Raw genomic sequence first — 20,439 nt, forward strand, 5'->3', positions numbered from 1 at the left:
AAAACATCTTGCAATAGACTCTCTCAGCACTCTGTTTCCTTTTTTTTAAGTGATTCATAAAAAAGTCAGTCTAAAAAAGTCCCTACTGGTGCCCTTTGAGCCTCCACACTGGATATGATACATCCTCTGTGTGAGTTTCATTTATCGCGGTACAGTTTCCTTTTTACTTGACTGATCTGCAGGGCGCATGGCTCTGGAGCTCGAACTCTCTATCCATGGTCGCCGCCAGATGGTTTCTGGGTCGGGAAGCAGCTGAGTCAGGAGTTTATTAATTCTGTTTCGACTGAAAATGCTTTTGCATCTGACAGGTAAGCTGGTGGCAGATATCCCTCAATCCGCTTTCACTGCCCACCTCTGCGCAGATATGCCCAGAAGAGGAGGAAGAGGAGGAGGAGGAGGAGGACGAGGAGGAGGAGCCCACCTCTCTCAGACAGGCACTGCTTCGGTCCTATCCGACCTCGGCCGGACCCCTCCCCGTGTGCCCTGCCCACCCCGGCGGTCTCCTCTCCCAGCCCTGCCAGAGCCAATCCGGCGACCGGGTGTAATAAGTAGGACAAGCCGCTTCCTGGTTCTCAGAAAGGAGGAGCTGGGAGACGGAGTGGGCGAGCGGAGGCAGAGCACCGTGGGGGGGTCAGAGCGCCAGAGAGCCGGCGGTCCGCAGAGACAGCAGGACAGGAGGAAGACAAGGGACACTGGTGAGGAATAAAGCCCCTACCGTGCGCTGAAGTGAGGACGGAGTCTACGTTTCAGAAGACAAGCGCTGGGAGGATTTTAAAAAGGGCAATTTAAAGCTCTGAGAAGTCGTCAGGGTGGGACGGAATAATCCAGGAAGTGTCTGTCAGGTGGGAGGCGACGAGCTGGGGACAGGTGACACACCGGCACTCAGGTAACCGCTTCTCCCGGTTCCTCTCGAAATGACGCAAAACTACAAAACACAATCAATAAAAATGAGTTATTAGTCCGCTTTAGTCACGGCGAGAATAAACCTTCCTCCCCGCTTCTTCTTTATCAGGCTGACAGAAGTGACTGTCCTTCTCACCGACACATTCTGTCGACATCTTTTTTTCCCCCTTCTTTTTCACCTTTTAAACTAAAGGAAATGAAATATTTCTGCCGACGAGGCTGTGAGAGATGAGCGCTTCGCGTTCAGGTGAGACGGGAGAGGAGCGGGGTCGGCGGGTACATTTCTGAACACCGGGCTGCTAATTATAGCCGAGAACACCGGCTGACATCCAAAACCTAACCTGCTCTCACGCACATCCACCTGGACGTGCGCAGTCCACCAGATATGTATGGCAAGCCATTAGTGGCACCTTTTGGCATTTTTCCAACAAGGAAAATGATGCAAAAATATATTTAAAAACCTGTTCTTTATAACATTTTGATGCTTTTTAAAAAGAAATCCTGTCATTGAATGACTTTTTAAACCCCAGCTTACACCACTTGCTGTTTCTGAACTGCGTTAAAGTGGCGTTCAATGAATTTGAACAACTTCTAATAAGTCAAGATGCTGTAATAGTTGATGGATTTCCCACCTGATAACCTTCCAGAATCCCCTGTCTTTTTTTCGACAAATTATGTTTCTAACACCTGTTATGACGGGCAACAGATATATTTTATATATAAAATATATCTGTTGCCCGTTATTATGGTCATTAATTTCCTGCTTATAGCTAAACGTTGTTTAAGTCTCGATGGTTTTAAAGTCATCAGAGATCTGATCAGAAGAGTTGGGCTGCCTAAACGTTGGTGGGAAAATTCTGGGATGCAGTATTTTGTGAATGTTGTTTTCGAACACTTGTTCATGACTGGTAAAGTAATTTAATGTTTTAATTGATCACGAGGTTCGATTTTACACCAAGCAATAGTTGTTGTTTTTCTGAACGGTGTTCAATGAACACAAACATGATGTTACTTCATGTAGTGCATGTAGCTGGAGACCCAACCTAACTCTTTCCAGGTCGTACATAATGTTCTTTCCGATTGGTTTGTGCATAAACCTTTCCAGTTCTCGTCCAGTGTTTAAGAACAATACATAACATAGTGTAGTTTGTGTTTAAGGTGGAGTAAAGTTTAGAAGTTATAAATAGGAAAAAAAAAACTAAGAGCGCCGCAACGGTTAGTAAATTGCTAACTTTGCATCCAGGTTCCTGCTTCCCTATCAGGACACTTGACCTGAAAACCTGGGTGTGCTGAATTTTATCATCTGCACCTGCCCTTCGCAGCAGACCAGGGCTTAATGTGAGCACCACAACAAGACTCCCATTCAAAGGGTGGTGCCAGAGACATTGCCTTTAAAGAAAACCGTGAGTCAGATCACTGGCATTTGAAGAAAAAAGATTATCATTTATGTTTTGTAAGAAAGTTATCTCTCGGGGATTTTCTGTCAAAAAAATTAGTTTTTTCCTTTTTTTTCCTGACCACTTATTTTTCGCTTTATTGGACAATAAAGAAGTCATTAAAATTGTGTATCTCCTAGATACACAATTTTATCTAGGAGATAAAATTAGCTGTTTTTTTAGCTAAAACAGCGCTTTGCTGAAGCGCTGTTTTAGCTTTTCCAGAATTAATACAATAGAAGTGTGTTTATCTTTGTCTGTGATGCTTGAATTCATTTACGGCATTTAATAACAACCTTTACGTAATTTCTTTAGCTGATAGGTTGGCTAATATCTGTTGGTGTTGGCTTGCCATAGTTCTGCTGGATTTAGCATTCTGTGCCAATAAAAGATCTCCCAACAGTGGTCTGTTAATCATCATCATCATCATCATTATCATCATCATCCCCAAGGCGCACCCAGTGTTTTATTTTAATCCTGACCCAATCCTGTGTTACAGCAGGATACATGCTCAGGCTGTAATGTTAGGTTAAGGCTTCTGCCTGCCACACTGGGTGGGGAGAAGACTGTCAAGCCAGTGGGCTTGTGTGCGTGCGTGCGTGCGTGTGTGTGTGTGTGTGTGTGTGTGTGTTCATTATAGAGGTAGATGTGTTGCTGACTCGCCCCTCTGACAGACCGGCCTGACGAGCTCAACTCGTTTGGGTTTGGTTTCCTCATCTTGGCCGCAGCCTGTTGTTTAAATCTTCAGGCCTTCATGCTGGGAAATTATTGCTTCCACTTGTGAGTAAAACTGAAATTTGGAGAGAAACAAAAAAAAAAAAAAGAAGAAGAAGAAATCACCATTCATTATCATGTGGCAGGACTTTTCAGAACTGACACATGCTCTGGATTTTCTTACAAATTCTTAACACCAGCTTTCTTAACCCAGCAAACATTTATGTGCAACCCAGCTAGACGGTTGTGTTTCATCCCTCACCTCCAGTGTCCTGATCTGACTCCGACACGCTTTGCTGCCTGCAGGCCTGCTTGCTTCACACATTTATTTACACTTCATCTGCATTAGGCATTGGCCAGAATGAGACTCTCACGGTATGAAAACCTGGAGAAAAAACTGAAGATTCACTGATCAGATCTGTCTCTTCTCATGTCAAATACTGAAAAATCCTGACTTTTTTTGGCCTTTCATAAAATGCATTGAAACTAAGATCGCCAAAGTGAATGAAACATTATGTAGTTTGATAAAAGCAGGTCGAGTTTCAATGCATAAACAACATTACTTTATTTTCTGTTGGATTCCAACTGCTGCCTCCAAGAAAATAGCTGCAACAAAGTTTTTCTCTTTCTATATGTTATAGCCCTGAGGAAATCTGAGCTGTCAGATCAGTCTGTAAAAAGAAAAAGTTGCCATCAGCCAGGAAAAACTCCATCCTTGCATCAGCCAGTAAAATAAAAATACATTTAATTTTACAACGATTATGAGGAAAGGCTGATTTGCACCTGCAGCAGCCATTAGGCTGTACAGGTGTATACATAAGAACAACATTATTCATGTTGCTGCTAAAATAAATCATTAATAATTGGCTGAATCTTTGACATTTATTATTATTTTAGTTTTGCAGCATAGACTTGAACAGAAATATAGACTAAACAACCAATAAACTCAGCAGAAGTACGTAAAAAGATTTGGGGTAAAGTATAATTATTTATTTTTTAGCAATACAAATTTAACAAGATGACATTAAATCAAATAGACAAAGTGTTTCCTTGGGCAACTAGCCTGCAGTTGGCTACTCGTATTCAAAGATCTGACCAACTTTTTTTCCAACATCGTTACTACTACAGTCACTTTACAAAACTCTTAATTTGCACTTTGACCCAGCAGCACTTTGTTGATCCTTTCTAATTAAGGTGTGTTTTTAAGTGTAACATGTATTTTACTCTGACTTTACTGATATCATGCCTCACTATGTAAAAACTAATCTCCTCTTTAGTGGAAACTAAAAACTCTTGGAATAAAAATGCTTTCTGAATTATAGTTGTCTTGTTTTTTTTTGACCAAAACAAACAGAATTGCTGTAATTTGAGTGGAGCTCCTTTAGTTTCCACACAATGACGTTCTGTCTTGTTCCAAGTCGCTGAATTTGTCGTTTTTTTTTTTTTTTGTGAGTGAGAGAAGAGTGCAGCAGCCCTCTTCAGGCAGTTAATTGGCAGTAACAAGTGAGGGAGGAGCAATACTGCCGTACTTTATGCTCTGTACAGCCAAAGAAAACCCTTATTCTGCCTTTTTTCAGTTTTGACACCATATCTTTTTAGGTCAAGCCCTGTAAGCCTTGATACCAGTAACTGGTCTGTGCCTAATCTGCATAAACATGCTCGTCTTTCATTTCTCAGTTTTTTTTTTTCCAAGATTTGTAAACATCAGGAAAATTCAAATGCTGACCAGCAGTTCAGTGTGGTGTGTAATAATCATGTTCACCAGTGAGACGTGTGTCTGTGTGGGCTTTCCTGACCCAACCTGCTGCAGGAGGGCTTCTTCGAGAAAGAAGTCAAAAGAGGAAGCAGCTGGTTTCTATCGGTTTTTTTCTGTTCTTTGAGAACCACCCTTCATGCTCCAGATTAATGTGATATATCATATGATAGTGTGTAGGTGTGCATGTGAATCTATTTGCATCTTTGCAAACTTCAACATGTTTCATTTCTAGTTTTTGTGACATAATGTCTCTGTTAGGAAAGACACTCAATTCCACCAGTTCTGGATAATCAACAGTTGTTGTTATTTTCACTTTATTCCTTTTGCTTCCCTTTAGGTTTATGATCTCTGGCCTCACATAAGGACAAAGGAGGAAGGGACAGCAGTGTGAGAGACTGACAGCAGGAAGCATCGTCTCCTGAGTTTATGGACTGGAGGTAAGAATGTTTTCAAGGATTTAAATTCTGCCTTTTTAGCAGTTTTTGTAAAACTCTTTGTCTTTGAGTTTTGGGGTTGTTTAATGGGGTAAATATTCCTCCCCCAGGCTTTGAATGAAATGTCATACTCATGTTTATAACCTTTTTGACATGACTGCATGGTGGTTTTGTGGCCACATGACACGTCAGGAGTGAAATAAGCATTGAACTTGTGATATGTCATGGGAGTTAATTTTTCTCAGCATAAAAAGCTTAATTATAACTTGTTTCCACTTTATCGCCATCTGCTTCCTTAAGATAAAGATGAAGGATACAATAATTGAGGGTGTTTTGCTTTTTTTTTCTCAATGGGGAAAGAAAAATTGCCCAATGATTCAAATACAAAAAGCCAAATTCCAAGAAACCTGCCTCCTCCACTGAGGCAGGACTTTTTAAATAATAGGGAACTCTGGCCATTTCCCATTTCTTCTTTTCTTTTCCTTGGAACCAGTTTCTCGTTGATGCTCATGCAACTTAGTATAACTGGAGTTGAAATGCAGGGATAAATTGGTAAATTTGCGGCTAAATAGAGCTTTCACTGTTTTTTTTTTTTTTTTTTTGTTCACTTGTGGAAAGCCATTACGATCTTTTATGAGCTCAATCTCCACTCACTTGTCCAAAGTTTAATGTTGCAGTTTTGTGGTGATGTAAAATGTACTTTGAATTGTAGACAGCCTGAATATAAAGAAAACTCAGGATTTTCATTTAGAGTCTCATCAAAACCAGCATGTTTCCAGTATGACTGCTGCTGACGGTCTTACCGGGGTGGTTTCTTTGGCTTCACCGTTTAAACAAACATTTATCGTCACTCGTGTTCTGCCTGCGCATTCATAAAGTCTTGATTGAAAGCCGAGGGTCGCGGTCGACCTTCAAGGATGAATACATCTGAGAAAATCATCACCGCTGAATGAACAGCATGAACAAGCTGTTAAAAACCAAGAAAAACATCCAGATGGATCGATGTAAAGAAACTGTTCAATTGAGGGTATTTAATTTTTGACAGTTAAACATTACATGAAGCTTAAATTTTAAAGCTTTTCTAGTCTAAAATGTACTTTTCTATAGTAAAATGCTTTTTTTTAGATGATGTCCTTATGATGGTGCTTTCTATACTGACGGAAAATCAGAATGTTCATATTTGTAGTCCAGGAAAAAATGAGCTGGATCATCTAAGGCTAGAAGACCAACTTCAAAAATCAGAAGTTGCTTAGCAAGCCTAAAATCGAAATCCAATATGGCTTCTCCTTGTACAAATTTAGAAATAAATGCCCTGACATTGAGCTGTAGCTCATTATATCACCATCTGATGGTTAACATGTTGAGTTTGGATGCATAAAAAGCAGAGAAAAACATTATTTGAACACAAGTCCAACCAGTTCCCAGTGGTTTCCCACTGGGAACTGATGGATACAAAAATAAAACTCTGTCTACTTCACCTGGTTAACTTTCTCACAGTGTGTTTGCTTTGGTTGGACCAAACATGTTATTACAGTAAATTGCAGTACAAGAACACGGGAAGACTTAACTAAATGCGAAATTATGGATTTTAGGCACTTATGGAGTTTTATGTGGGAGTGAGGCAGCATCAGATTAGGAAAACATGTTATTAATATATCTGATTATCAGAATACATGATAATTAAATTGGTTAGTCCAAATTCTCCTCTTTTGTTTCCTTTCATTGTTTTTTTCCATCACTTTCTTTGAGCTTTTGCATCTTGGTTTCTTGTTTTGGTGGCTAAGATCCAAATCAAATGTGACAATCAGAGATTCTGTAAGTCTATATAAATCTTTTTTATATTGTATATTTGTTTTACATGTCATACTTCTAACATTTAAGAAGAAAGCAGTGATAGTACAAGTATATTTATGAAGATAAGTTGACTTTCTGTGGCCAAAACCTGAAGATCATCATTCAGGTGATACTCAAATATATCTATATTTTTAATGAATCAAGAGTTTTCACTCAGCCCTTCAACAATAGTTATTATTTTGTCAATCATATGATCATATTTTTCAGAGTAATTGTCCAAAAGATTTTCTGGGGGAAAGTTTTTGGAGTCTAATTATGACGTTGCACTAGAAATGTGTCACTTTTCATCATGCGGGAAAAATTAAGTTCATAAAATAAAAATGAAAAACTAATTTTATTGTAATTTTTCTATCGTTAGCTCCTCAAAAATATCAGCACATCATATTTCTAAAGTTAAAGCATTTTGATTTAAAATAAAAATGAGTTGTAAAACAGCCTTTTCTAAAGACAATTACATAATTCTACTTTTCAATTGTCTTAGTTTTTAAAACATTTTAGATTATTGTGATCCTGTTCACTATCAGAAAGGCAAAGAACATGTTAAATAAACTGCAGATATTTGGTGCATTTAGTTTTGCATTTGTCCTTTTTATGATTTGGAGTCATTAAAAATCCTGCCTGAAATAATAATAACAACAAAATTTGAGATTGGAGACATTCTTGAACTAAGACTAAGAATATTTTTTCTTGTTCAATGCTGATTGTTTACATTCTGCATGTATCTGTTGTTGGTTCATATCAGGAAGTGATAATAAATGTTCAACTTTCAGCACAAAATCAAAAAACCCAGAGACACCTGGCAGGTCTAATCGTTTTTCTTACTTCTTAGTCTCACCATGTCAAATAGCAGCACCATTCCAACAAGTTTAATGATCATAAATATACATCTGATAACGTTTTATTAAAAAATGTAAGCAGCCCTAGCCTCCTTTCCCTCTCCACTCATTCTGGTTTTCATACCTCCAGTTGCAAACAGTCGGAGATAATCTGAAATCCATTTGCACTCGTTTATCAGGGGGAACACTTAGTTCCACCGACTTCCCTGATATTGACTTTATCATCGAGGTCGTTGCACATTCTTTGCTTCTCTGGCATCGTTTACACCACAAACACTTTGTGGTGGTCAAACTTTGATAAACGCCAGGAGGGAGGAGCTTCCTGGAGATATCGCCGTCCTTGGAACAAAATATGAGCTGAATAAAGTGGTCAAGCAGTTGAATATTTTATAGGCAATCTGGAAGTTATCTCCTCCGTGGTTTGCCGGCTGCAGTCGCTCTATAACTCCAGCTGGCCGTAGAGGAAGAAGACGAAGAAGAGCAAAGAGCAGGAAAAATATTTACAATTAAATTTGTTGTTGGTTAATGTTCTTATTAGGGATTTTGATGTCCTGTGTTGTTGATCGTAATATAAATACATAAGGAAATAATCTAATGGATTAGCTCATAAGTTATTTAATTAATAAATATAAAACTCAATTTCTATAAAATCAATTTTACTGAGGCATGTTTGAATTATACTGTTATTCTTTAAGTGTTTAATTAGTTTTTTTTTGTTCCTCCGTAACAGCGGGAACCACGTCTCTTAAACACTCCTCAAAATAGGAAAGACAAGAAAACATGGCATTGAAATAAAGCACTGTCAGATTATTCTTCTGGAATAAAACGCCTGATTATCAGATAAAAGAATTACAACAAACATGCAAATTATTTAATAATTATATGAATTTCTCCTCGAAATCTTTGTCGATGCCTGAACTTTTACACTTTAGTGCTAAATGTCAAAGAGAAAAAAATACTTTTAATTAAAATTTAGAGATGTATGGAGTTTTACGCAGAATATATCGCGATTTTTACATTTAGTAGTTTGTTAAATTGTTTCTGGTTGGTGTGTTTATGCATGTGCATTAAGAAAACGATGTTAGACTGTTTTCTTTTTAAAATATAATCTTTTAAGCCTTTTCAGCTAGAGCAGCTTGTTTTTGAGTTTCCCTTTACAGAGCAGAAAAGAAAAAATATTCAATACTTGTAATTTTAAACTTTCATTCTACTGAGATTATAGTAATAATCATGTATAACATCACTGAAGTTGTATTTAGCTACAATATATTAGCAATTTTTGCGATTTAGTTTTGAATATAAATCATGTTGACATTTTTAATTGCAAACGTTTGCTCTGATAGAGTAATTTGTTTTGAGACTAATTCAGTATAAATCTCCAATAGATGCGGCTTCATTTCTGTATAAACCCATTTTAACTCGGCAGATTTAGTTGCGTTGACTTGATCTGTAAGGATTCAAGTCCAGTTTGAAAAGGAGGATCTGTTTTGTTCCAGCGTTTCCTAAGATCTTCGTTCAGGTTTGATTTCTTTCGTTTGTGTTTGTCGTGGGCAAACTTGCGTGCCGGATCATGTGACCGTGGCCTTGCTGCACTGGTGACAGCCATGTGTCCGTGAACCGGTGGATAGAGGGAAGTGACATATTGAGTGGTCTGTCAGGCAAGGAGCACACGCACAGCTGTGCATGTACGTACACACATGCACACATGTATGCATGCATACATGCACACGGTTCCAGGAACTGATTTAATTAGGGCATGTGAGGCCTTCTAAATTCCCCCTTTTCAGACCTGGGTCTTTCAGTTTCACATGAACTAAGTGAGTGGGAGGAAGGTGGGGAGAGATGAGCGTGAGGAGGAGGAGGAGGAGCAGAATGGGAGTTTTTTTTTTTGTTTTGTTTCTCTCCCCCGTGATGTTTAAAGGTGTCTCATTGTTTTGTGTTGTAGTTGCTCCTGTCGTTCTGAGAATATCTCTAGTATTACTCTGAACTGCATTCGTGTGAAAATAATGAGAAGGCGTCATCATTTGCATGAGGGTCACGGCGGTTCATTGGTGGTTTGATGTGATGGCACCTTCCCTATTAAGCCACTTGCAGGAACTTCTCATGTCTTTCCCTCCTTCGTTTAAACCTCATCAATAAGTCAGGGCCTGGATTTCTGAACCACTTCGCCGCCCTGGTCGGTTGTTTCTCCACACTGAAACTGTAATAACTCAGGGATGACTACACGCTGTCCGTAATCCAGGCTTCTGCTGTTGTCGTCGAGTCTTGCCCCCACTCGTTCTGTGTCAATAGAGGAAGTTCTGTATCTGCCATTTCCTCTTTTCAGTCATGAGTTTCTGTAACATTTGACGGCTCTCCCTTGCTCTCGACCACCAGCCTCGCAGCCCACGCCACCGAAGGGTTAACCAACAAGCCAGGTGGCCTCGACTTTCTGTCGTCTTCTTCTACTTGCAAAGCGTCAGAGAAATGGAGACTCGAGAAAACGGCTACACAGGCTGAAGGAGTGGCAGTGATTCAGCTTTTCTAGTAACACTGCAATTGTTTCTGTACACACTGAGCGGGCGGTTATCATAAATAGGTACAGTGAGACAACACTTCAGGGAAAGTGAGAATAAACACCCAAACATGAGCAGGCAAAAGGGACTCGGAGCTGCTGAAAGTGACCCCTTTCATGTGTGTCGCTCTGAGGGGAAATCCACAGCAGATGGAGGCTTGTATTCCAGAGGGTCTGCTTGTTGTCCCTTCATGAAAAAAAATCGAGTCATCTTTGTCAATGTTTAAAAACAAATCAATTATTTATGTGAAATAACATGCAACTTGTTTGCTTCTCGAAAAATATGGTTGAAGCCAGACATCTATGTACACTGCATAGTCTCTCCGTCAGCCAGAATTAACAAGATTATTTATATTCGTCAAGATAATAAGACAAATGTGGAGGTTGTTTTTCAAATGTTTTGGTTTGCAAACACAAATATGTTTATGCCTTTGAACTCTTTGGAAAAGTCCAGTTGATATCAACATATTTGAGTTTGAGACACACCTGTGGGTGTAGTTAAAGGCCACACCTGGAGCTCTGCGTCTATGTGTCGCATTCTGAGAGAGGAACCAGCAGAGTTGGGTTCCTTCTCGGGTCCAGTTTCTAGATGCCCGCATTCCAGAGGTGAGCATGGTTTAGTTTGAGACGTGTAAACATAAAATTAAAGAATAAAACCTGAACATACCGCTGAGAATTTGTCATTGACCTCAGAAAAAAGACTCTCAGCATAGAAGAATTCATGACTCGAAAACCAAGATAAAAAATATTTGTTTCCAAACTCACCCCAGGCCAAAAGCCTCACATTTTGAAGAACCAGAACCGCTGTCTTATAAAAACTGAAATTAAAGCGTTTGCTTATAAAGCTCATCGCTACATTTGGAGGAAAAAGTGTGAAGCAAGTCAAAGAACACCATTTGAACTGGGAAGCAATAGGATTAAAGCATCATGTTGTGATTATTCCTCACCGCAGGAGAGACTAGTACACTTTATTAAACACAGATTATGATAACAACCTTTAACATGCAGTTAAATTTAATATGGATGAGAAAGTTAAAATATCAACCCGATATGAAGTTTCTGAATAGAGCTAAAAAGTTAGGCGGCCTGCAGATGTGACCCAATTACACCAGTTCTGTCAAGAGAAATGGGCCAAAATCCCAGCAACATTTGACTCAAGTCATATAATATAAGCTGAAATCCTTCCAAAAATTTAGGAAATGAAGGTAACCTAGTAGATGTGTAGGTTGTACAAACAAAATTTTATGTTTCTCAAATATTTTTGTATTTAGTGAATTGAAATAATCTTGGTAAAGCCAGCTGACCTAAAGCAGAAAACATATAGTTTGATTTATGGTCAGGCAGCGATTAAAATTATTATTATTAATTTTTTGCATCTGACATCTGGTTTCAGCTTTACATGCTTCTGACATTTTAAAGGAGGACTAAACAGTTTTGATTTGTCCAGCCCTTCCACTGAAATTAACGCTGGTGCTTTACCAGCAGCATGACTCCTAAACCTCTTCCTAAATTTGCTCTGATGCGTTTAGTTGCCTGTAAGTGAAGTAGAAACGGACACACTCCTCCACTTCTCATTCTGCGCAGCTGATTTGTCAGGAAGTTGACACATCTATCCCTCATCTCCTCTGGTTACATTCTTCTCTCTCTTCTTTCTGTTTCTACCTGTCGGGAAGGGATTTGTTGTTCTTCTGCTTTAACTTTTCCTCCGAGACGTTTCTGCATGTCATTCGCTTTAATCTTTCCATCTGCTCTCGTGGTCGACCATCTTCACTGAGCACAGGAAGAGGAAACTGATCAGGATCAGTTAGTTTTGCGACACTGCTGTGTGTTTCTGTGTCCAGTGCTTTTGCAAGATCTTCCTTTTTAAAGTGAGAGGCTGTTTGTGCAGGAGCACTGCTGCTGTTCAGATCCTCCCTTTGATGTGGCAACTTTAAATACAGGATGCACACTTATAAACTCGCACTTTATGCTTTTGTTCTTGTCATCTGCTCTGAACACTAAAAGGTTTGTTGAAGACATGTTTCCCACCCAGGAAAACTGACATAAAAGGAGCAACAAAGCACAGAAAAATTATCTTATTTTATATTTTAAAAAATGGCTTTAAATAAATATATTGCCCAAAACGTATATGTGAATTGTTAATGCACCTTTCATGTTACCTTCATAAAAACCCCCACATGTTCTTCAACACCCACTCTACCTGAACTTCATAACACACACAGGGATCGACACTCATCTCTACTCTCAGTACTGAGAAAAAAGCACCAAAATAACTCTTTGTGCTAACTTTCTGAAGATAAGATCAAAAAGGTTTTCTTTTTAGCTTAGAAATTATTTTGCAGTTTCAATTTGTTGTGCTGCACAGTCTGACTGCAGAGCATTAAAATCCCAAAAGCTACACTAACATGTTGAACAGTCTAGCAAATATAAACAAAGCTACAAAATTCAGTCACATTCAACAGGTTTTCTGGAAGGATCTTAAAAAATACGAGAAAGTGACTCATCTAATCTCTTTTAATGTGACTTTACGCTTTTGTTTTGTTCAGTTATGGACACACAAACGCAACCTCCGTGTAATAAAGCAGCACGAAACAACACTTTGAGAAAAGTGGATCAAATTTAAAAAAACTGACCAGAAACGCTCTCCTCTTTTAAAGGTTCATCAGCACTACTAACACAAACTATTGCTTTTATATGACAAAAAAAAAACATTTTTAGACTGTAAAATTGAACCTGGGGGTTGATATATTTTAAATAAACGTCTTTTTTTAAAACTCTAAACTTGGTAAAAAGAATTCCACCTTTCAGTATATATTAATCATGTTTTGGATCTATAACAACTATACTTGACAGCCCACACTGTACGGGGCTCTGAAGTATTCATGTAGAATAAATGTGACATTTTTTATTTTAAGTTCATCTGAGTGTCAAAGAACCTTTTAATTAAAAATGTGTGACTTTATGTTTAGACACAGAGGTCTAAATATTACAGCAGTCAGTTAATCTTTGTTAAATTCAAAATAAAAAGACATGAGAACTTTCTATTGTGTTTATTTATTGTCACGAGTTAAGCATAACTGTGTGGCACATTTCATCAACAAGGCGGCTCAAAATGCTTTAAATGATAAAAACGTAACACAATAACCAGTTATGAGACAATATTACATTTTGTCAAATGCTATAAACAAGAATAATAATCATAAAATGCCTCAAATCAGTGTTTTTGTTCATCAAAGGCAACTCTGAACTGGTTTGGTTCAAAGGCACTCAGTGTTTCGGCTGTGCTGCTTCTCCTGGTTCTGGTTCTGCATCCCCAGAATCTGAGTGGTTCGTTCAGTGATTTCTAAACTAACAAAAGTATCTTAAAGGAATGGCCACAAAAATATAGCTACGTACCAAAACTTTCCCATGTTGACATCAGAGTTTGTACAAGTTTGAGGAAGTTGAATGTTTAAAAAATGTTACTTAAAACTGAACCAGTAACTTAATAAGTTTTATTTAAGCAAATTTAATAATTGTGTCATCAAATCTGTGTTTTTCTGGAATTCGTAGACCCAGATCACCAACCTTTGACACAAACAGCATGGACCAATGAATACCCTGCAGGAACAGATCATTTGTTCTTTTATCCAAGGCTGCAAGAACATTTCGTACTTCACAAGAACTCGTGTGAAAAGCTCACTGCAAGTCCTCAGAAGTCTCTCATACTGCAGCATGCAAGAAAAAATAAGTTCTGTTCATATGAGCTTAAAGATTTTGCTGTAAGGACTCCAAAGGAGACGGAACAAATGTATCTGTCCTTGGAGTGTATGAATAGGTCTTAAACATTGAGCTTCATCAGTTACTGATGATCCAAACATCTTAAGCTCATGTTCAAAAACATTCAGATTTAAATAGCGTAAAGGTTCAGTGAGCCGTTTCCAGGAGCTGGATTGTTTTACAGGCTTGTGGCTGAAAGCTGAATATCTAAACACCTTTCAACGAGGCTTATTGTGTCAAAGAGCTTGTAGTTTTTGTCACACCTTTTCAGCCCGAACTACACAAGTCTCACTGAAATAAATGACAGCTTTAATAAAATATAATTCATGACCTCATCTTGAAAATCACAATACATTTAAAATGCCTATTAATTAGGCATTTTATATGGTTTTACAAGATCTTCTATTTTAATAATGATTCTATGGAGTCTTTCTATTTTAGATCTTAAATTACAATTATGTCTTACATTTGTTTATCCATTCATTCAGTCGTTTCTTCTTCCCTCATTTTTGGAAGCTTTTGGTTTTGTGCAGTGTAAAACTACACAAGGGAACCAATAATGGAAATTATTCTCAGATATTTACCTTCTCTGCATAATATTTCTCCTCCCAAACTGGCTTTAAAACTTATGTTTAGGCCATCAAAATATCCATGTTGCATTATCCACATACAAGTCCTTTCACTGTAGGAAAGCGTGTATTTGAAGAGGTTTGCAGAGAAGCATGGATTTCAATAACTGTTATGAGGTTAACAATGTAGTGCAGGAAGGCAGTGAGTCATGCAAGAGCTGAAAAACACTCATTTAAGTTGACAAAGTTACTGGATACCGTAACTCGCTGTGAAGTAAGTTAAATATAAGTAAATGACGATGATCTTAGGAGCACGTTTAACTGAGTGAAGCTTGCAGAAGTCCTGCTGCAGCTGGAAAAACAATTCAGATGTTTAGCGGAAGCAGAGCTGTGACACACAGGACCAAAGTTTATCTTTCCACTGTACATGGTGAGAAAGGCGATAAAGGAGGTAAAAAGAAATCGCCAAAAACCACTGCAGGTCGATCCGCTGCAGAGAGTTTCATCTTGGTGTCATAAAGTTTCCATAACAGTTTACTTGAATGCTTTTGCCCACATTTACTGGGGTGCTAAAAAACTTCGGAAAGCTTTGGATGCTTTCTGATAAATCAGCTTGAAATGATGCAATAAAATACATCAGTTTAATCAGCTGAAAAGGCAACAAGAAGCTCCTAAAATTACAGATTTTACTAAATAACCATTCCTTCTGCAAGCTTTGTTTTTCTGCAAAGGAGTGTGAAAATGAACCAAGTGTGTATTATGAGTTTCTTGGTCCACATTTACACCCCCACAGTTCCCTGTTTGTACCACAGCCTGATCTGCTAAAACACCCCCACTCAATTACTGCAACTGTGCTTATAAATTACTCATGTTTGACCGTAACGAAGCTTAAAAACTCGACTTTCGTTGATTGTTTTCGGGCATTCGCATGTACTCTTAGCGGTGTTAGAATCAAGTTCAATGCAGTGAATGGTTCGCCTACACACACCTTGATGCCCCGGCGTTCTCACACAGCTGTGAAGCGCTCAGGGGTAGAAACTGCTGACCAGATAAGGAGCTAGAAGAAAAGGGGGGGAAGCAAAGTGTGAAACCACGCCGTCAGCAGGCTTTCTCTCTCACATCTGTGCTTGTTCTCCATCTAATGGTGAAACTCCCTTTTGGTGATGCTAATGATAGAGGTAGCTGCTACCACATCGCTCCCTCAGACATCTGCCTACACACACACGCACGCACACAAGCATACACCTGCGAGGACTCTTGCTACTTCCTGTGGCTGCGTGCATGTGTTCACCTCTTGCTCGATCGTTGTGTTTATCTTCCAGCAGTCATGTCACGGCTTCTCTCCCTTCTCTCTTTTTCTTTCTCTCTCTCTCTCCCTTTTCCTCTCCCCTTGTAACTCAACTCTGTCGACTCTTGTTTCACGTCTCGTTGCTAACACAGATTGTTGGAGGCCGGGACTAGATTTTCCTGTCTTAACCTCCCCTCTTCTCCACTTTATCTTTTGGAGTATCTCTACACCCACTCCCCATTCTCTCTCTCTCACTCACTGTCATGTGTTTCTCCTCCCCCATAACCTTCTTATTTTTGTGATTTCTAAGAATATGTGTGTTTTTAGAAGACGTTCCTCCCTCGTGTTCCTTTGTCGTATCGTCTCAAATCTCAGACCATTTTTCCTCTTTCCAACCTCAGATTGATTTCCTTTCCTGCTGCTGCTGCTTCCCTCAGTGTTTCACCGTAATAAGCTCAGTGTAAATGTTTTTTATGTACTGTGATTTTAAAAAGAAACACAGCGAGAGCGAAAACAGGTTTTCATTCCTTTTGATGCTGCAGCAAACAAGTTTCAATGTTAGGTTTCCTCACCAGATTCTACAAGAGAAATCATTTGTCACATTTTACACTTTTATGTGACACATAAAATAAATTTACCACCATTAGAGACATAAAATGACAAACTGAAAAACAAAGTAAAACACACAGTAAAAATCTGAAAATACAATAGTTTGAAAAAAGTCTTGCAGAGCGTTTTGGTGTTTGTAAAAACTGAAATTTAAGCTTGAATACAATCTTTAATAATTATAAAGTTTTACAAAATTATTAAAAATATTTTCTAAAATGTTAGATTTATTGCAGTTTTAGACATAAAAATGTGTCAGCTTCAGGAAGTACTTACGTCGCAGAAGTAAAGAAATGTTTTTGACCGAGTGGTAAATAAAAACTTAAAACACAAATCACTGTTTTGTAATGCACTAACGGTCCAAAGTCAGAAAATATACCTCAATTTAGTTGTATTTACATTGACAAAAATGTTCATGATTGAATTGCAGGTATTTTTTTTCCCATTTATTGTTTTTGATCCTTATATGATACACAATGAACACCTGATAAGTTTTACACCTCTGGAGTTGAGAGTTCAACCTGCTAATTTATCAGATTAAATAGTTGGACTGCAGTTTTAAAACGCTGTTGTCATAATGAGGGTAATGGATGATAATGCTACATGTTCCAAAATATCAGTTTTTACACCACATAAAATATTTGCAAATATCCACATTTTTCTTCTTTTTCTTAGAGGTGAGGAAAATATTTATTGGCAAACCAGCTAGAGGGGATGGCAGTGTTGCTTAAATTCTGCTCGACCTTTTGAGTTTTACGAGAATAAAATGGATGCAATTTAAAAATCTGATAAATATTTGCAATGTCAGTACTAAGTCATTAAAAAATGGTATAGCTGCAGCATCCTTGAAAAGCAATGTTATTGCTAATACTGTTAGGAAAATATATAAAAATTTAAAAATTACATTTTCAATTATCTATGTTCAATATAGAAAATATCATCCCAGCCAAGAGTCCACTGGATTGGGTCCTAAAGTCGACCCACAACTCAAGTCAACGTCTCTTATCAGTACTTTATTATATATTCCAGGAAGTAATAATGACATTTAAACTAAAGATGGAAAAAATGCCTTCAAAGTCGTGGAGCTCATTGATAAAAAATGACCGGAAGCAAAAAGCTCTTCAGCAGTCATTAGGAGGATTTGATTGCTCCAAATCTAAATCAGTCAGGCGTGTGAATAATTTTTTGATCAATTCCAGGTGATTTACAAAGAGTCCTCAAATTAAAATACCCGTCATACCTTAAATGATTATTTATCCCCAATTATAGATGTGCTCATTTTTTAAATACACTATTCTACACAGCATATGGTTAAAAATACTTCATTATACTTTGAGTTCAGGTTAGAAGTTGTCTGGTGTTATTAAAGGACAGAGCATATATATATGTGCACCCAAATGTCTTGCCCCATGTGCTGATAAGCTGATAATCCTCCTGCAGATTCGCATGGTGTCCAGGTCTGGCATGCAAACTGGCTGCTGCAGCTGCAGCGTGCAGCCGAGTGCTGTGGTGTGGGAGGGCGAGGGGATAAGGGCCTCTGCTCTGCCAGCCAAATGAATAATGTAATGTGTTTCTGGAACGAAGACCACACCGCGCGCATGCGTCAAACTTCTCACACGCACACAGAAAGAGACACCATAATGCCCCAGTTGCAGTAAGAAAGGAAGAGGGCTCACTTCTCTCAGGGGCTGTCTTGAAATATAATCTTAAAAAAAAAAAAAACATTTGCTGAGTAACATCTGCTCAGCAGACTTCTCTTTTTTGAGCTCTGTCATTGCAGGGGACAGCCAGTGTAATTATCATGATGCTGTCTCAAGTTTTATCTTTGACAAATTCAAATAGTGATTCAAATTCTGCCTGGTTGGGTCTGTTTTTTATATCTGCCGGTGGGATGCAAATGTGGAGTCTGGAGGGAGCTGTTGGGACACACAGCAGGTGGACTTTGTGTTTTATCTCCCCGCAGAAACGAGCTGCGTGTTTCAGCTCCGTTTAGAGATGTTGAGGTGAATTTTAGTTTTGGTTTGGCAGGCATACCTCCTCTCATCCTCTCTTCTCATCCCCCAGTTTCCTCCTCCTACCCGACTCTTCCTCACTGAAGGTGCCCCGCTGCTTTACTCTCTTCTCTTAAATGAGTGAAGTGCAAAGTTTTCTCTTTTTATCGTAAGCGCTAAACTGAAGAAAAGTGGTGTGAGGGAGACGAGAGGGAGGAGGAGAAACGGTATGAGCTTGAATTTTTACTTTCCGTGCTTTTGATGTTTTTTGGGGGCAGTGGATGCTGCTTAACGCCCTGATATGTTATGTTGTGGTTAGGAATAACGGATGAGAATCACTGTGAGAAGGATGTTAGTCACCGGGTGTTTCGATTGACAAATGGACGCAAACAAGAACTGTTTCTGTTCCTCTGTGATTAATACGTTTTATAAGAGTAACAGAGCAGCGTAAATGTGTTTTTTGTTTCCCTAAAGGACTTCTTAACTTCTGCAAAACATGTATGTCAGCTGTAAAGATCTCAGACCGTTTGCATGAACTAAAATTAAAAAAAGAATCTAATTTAGTTAGTGGGGTTTGGATGAGGAAGCCTTTAACCAACCATGTGTGCTGCACACACACATACAAAAGGCCTCTCTGGAAAACATCTGACATCAGAATTTATAAGAGTTTTTCTCCATCTCCCGCTCAGACTGGGTTTTTTGTGTGAAAAGCATAAAGTCATATTTTCCCCCCTTTAGAGCTGGAGCTCGATATAATTGAGGTGGACTGGGAAAACTTACAGCCTTAAATGGAAAATAGCAGCCATAAATATTATACCAACAGTCCCAGTTGTGTGTGAGGTTGAGCTTTGATTTTAAGCTATATGCTTTGTGTTTGTATTCAGGCCCACATGCAAACTTGTCCCCTTTTTCTCTCGGGTCATTTGCGGTGCTTTTCTCTCTTTAAGTTTCCATTTCCCCTCGAGTTACACATCTGCATCTTCCAAACACATCGGGATTTTCTAGCCTTGCACTTATATTAGACATCAACACAACCCAAATGCAGTTTTCGATCTCTGTCAGCGAGATCTTCAGAAGAGATGTACAATTTTGGGTGTTAAGAGAGAAAGAAAGAGGGTTCGCATAACGAAAGCAAGGGGTGAAGGCAGTGTAAAGGTGCAGGGCTTATTAATTCCTCTGCTGTCGACAAAAAGAGTGGGAGGAAGAGTGCAAAAACGCAAAGACGGAGGTAATTGTTGGAAAGATGGCATCGGAAGCATTGAAATGAATGTACAGCAGAATCATTTTAGACCATTTAAAGATATTTTGAATAATTTAGAGAAAAACACATTACATTTTAAACATATCCAGCCTCATTAACAAGAACAAATTTGAAAAATGTGGTAATTTTATTAGCCATGAGTGTTTGTAACATCTTCTTGTGGGCCATTTCTGACTTGCTTACCATGTGTTGCAAGATTCTGCATCTCATGCAGACGCGTCCTTGGCAGGCAACAGAAACAAAGTGACGAAGGAAGGAGTCAGTAGGGGATACGAACATTGTCACTGTACGCTTTTGTCAGCATTGAGTGACTCACAGCCAGACAGAAAACTGATGGGAATCGTTGCATCTTTTTTTTTTTTTAAAGTTTATTTTGTAATTTTCCGAACACGTCTGAGTTCTAAGGAATAGCCTAAAATAACGAGCTCGAACCACCAACTACCCATGATGTGTGTGTGTTGTTTCTTTTTTTTTCTTC

The 20,439-nt window shown here is 38.6% G+C and overlaps 1 protein-coding gene across 2 annotated transcripts in view; it reads left to right on the forward strand.

Moving 5' to 3' along the window:
• The first annotated feature begins 432 nt into the window (after nucleotides 1-432).
• The window catches only part of zbtb7b (zinc finger and BTB domain containing 7B), a 28,742-nt gene continuing 8,735 nt past the window's right edge, over nucleotides 433-20,439 (forward strand). Inside the window, exons 1-2 of one of the 2 annotated variants that reach the window (XM_055047491.1) lie at nucleotides 433-886; nucleotides 5,147-5,246. The gene's annotated coding sequence lies outside the window, so the exon portion shown is untranslated. The other variant, XM_055047492.1, reaches the window with a different exon arrangement.

The sequence above is a fragment of the Poeciliopsis prolifica genome, unplaced genomic scaffold (genome assembly GCF_027474105.1).
Source record: "Poeciliopsis prolifica strain line A6 unplaced genomic scaffold, Auburn_PproV2 SCAFFOLD026, whole genome shotgun sequence".
Lineage (NCBI taxonomy): Eukaryota > Metazoa > Chordata > Actinopteri > Cyprinodontiformes > Poeciliidae > Poeciliopsis > Poeciliopsis prolifica.